The 2,210-nt window shown below is 40.9% G+C and overlaps 1 long non-coding RNA gene across 1 annotated transcript; it reads left to right on the forward strand.

Moving 5' to 3' along the window:
* Nucleotides 1–361: 361 nt before the first annotated feature.
* LOC147944642 (uncharacterized) lies at nucleotides 362–1,979 on the forward strand. The gene is made up of 3 exons (XR_015558520.1): nucleotides 362–615; nucleotides 1,013–1,234; nucleotides 1,400–1,979. It is a non-coding gene; the product is annotated as an uncharacterized LOC147944642 (long non-coding RNA).
* Nucleotides 1,980–2,210: the final 231 nt, after the last annotated feature.

The following is a 2,210-nucleotide window of genomic DNA, read 5'->3' on the forward strand; positions in this document are numbered from 1 at the left end:
TGGATTTGATTTGTTGAGAAACAAAGTCAATTAAGTTGATCATAAAGACCTCTATATAAACACACGTTCAAGTCAAATTACGGAACCGATCAACGAAGAGATCATTGTAGAGAAGAAATGACTTAAAACGCAAAAACTCCAACAATCTCTCTCTCTGTCACAAAATAAGTGTCTTCGAGAGTATCGTAGTGTGTAGTTTGTGTTGGACCTCAATTTATTTAAGCTTAGTGGGCTTAATAAAATTGGATTGTGTGAATGAGAAATTAGGCCTTAATGATTTGGTCTTGCTCAAGTTGGAGCTCCAAGAGGAGTGGGTCAGATTGGATAGAGTCAAAACTCTGTTTCACGATCCGTGAGACTCGGTCTCTTTGTTTTCGTGATCAAGTGGAGAGTTGTGGAGAGTTGGATTTCTTTGAGAGATCGTCGCTTCTTCACGTCGCCCACCTCCTAGATTTGCGATGGACTAGGTAAGGTTGTGGAGAATCTATTTCAAACCCAAGTCATCCAAGACCTCTATATAAACACAAGTTCAAGTCTCATTACGGAGCCGATCACCGATCGAGAAGATAAAAAAAGACTTAGAACAGAAACATCCAGCAATCTCTCTCTCAAAAAGTAAGTTTCGAGAGTATCGTAGAAGTGAAGTTCGTATAGAGCCGATGTTTGAGTGATTAGCAAACCCGGTTGTGTATGGTTGTATCCTGAGACTCTTGTAACCATTAATCCCGTCGCACTGCGGGGGTTTCAAAGAGTTAAGGAAAGAGATTTCGGTCTCGCCTCCATTCTTCCCTTAACGTTTGTGTTGTTATCTCTTATTCAATACCTCTTACGTAGTGTGGCAAATTTCTAGCTCCTACAGTTTGTGTAGAGCCGGTGTGTTTGAGTGATAGCAAATCCGGTTGTGAATGTATTGTATCCCGGTTTCAAAGAGTTAAGGAAAGAGATTTCCGTCTTGCCTCCATTATTCCCTTAATGTTTGTGTGTTTTCTCATATTCAATACCTCTTACGTAGCGTGTAGCAAATTTCTAGCTCCTACAAGAGCTACGGTAGGGGTCGTGAGAGAAGCGATCAGGGGGAAGGTGGTGTTGGCGTGAGAGGAAGAGAAGGATCGAGCCATGTTTTGTTGTTCGTGTTGGTTGCCGCCGTTTGTGAACCACGAGACTCTCGTTATGCACAACCTGTGTCTTCACGTGTCACGTCTTCACCGCAGGCCAAACAGGTGTTGTTGATAAGGTATCGGCTACCCATTAACTCTCGTGTATGTTGTTGTATTATGTTAGTCGCTGATTTGTGAGTTTGATTGTCATGTGAAGAGGATCGTATTTTCTTGGTTGCATTGATTTGTTTATTAGATTGAGCTTTTGGACTGGTTATTAAAGTGATTATGTTATCGTGAAGATGAACTTTGGTGAATTAATTAAATAAAGGAGCTTCGCTTGTGGTGTGAGAGAAGAGAGAGAACAAGACACAACGAGGTGGGGAAGCCTCTTGTGGGTCTGTTTCATGTTATGGCTGTGGGAAGCTTCATTAGTGGTGTGAGAACTGAGCCGGAGTGAACAGAGATGAAGAGGAGAAAGAAAGTGAAAGAAAGGTTGGAGATGAAGGCAGTGTGGTGAAACCGACTTTGGAGGCTTCCCGGCGCTGGATATGACATTGTTTAGAAAGGTGATGTTACCGGCATGATTTGCACCAAACAAAGATTCCATAGAAGCTGACAGAGGTTCACTAGAAGTTAACCTCAAGGAGTTATGTGCGTTGCTTCCCAGCCAAGTAATTGCTGGAAACTGTCACGTCTTTGCTCCGTAGCCGGTTTTGTTTGAAATTATCTCTTATTGTAATCAGAAGAACTTTATCAAAACAGAAAGACTTTGGACGACAGAGCACAGAATATAAACTGGAAAATGTTATTGTATTTTACAGAGACACATTTATGTAACTAAAAGTACAACTTTTCGGAAACTAACACCATTTTATAGTAGTGACGGTTATGTTGACACCCTTTTACATATACACTTACTTACTTATATAACATAAATAAAACGGAAACTCTTTTACTTACTTCAGTTTGACTCTTAGGGTTTGACAGGTTTAAACGCAGTGACTGCGGTTACGGTTGCAAAATAGTGGTTATCATACATGACGTACTGGCACAACATATGCTCAACGCTTTAGGAGTGATCTTTGTAAAACTTATGTATGTCTGTCAGCT

This window comes from Camelina sativa, chromosome 5, assembly GCF_030686135.1.
Source record: "Camelina sativa cultivar CO46 ecotype springtype chromosome 5, ASM3068613v1".
Taxonomy (NCBI): Eukaryota; Viridiplantae; Streptophyta; class Magnoliopsida; order Brassicales; family Brassicaceae; genus Camelina; species Camelina sativa.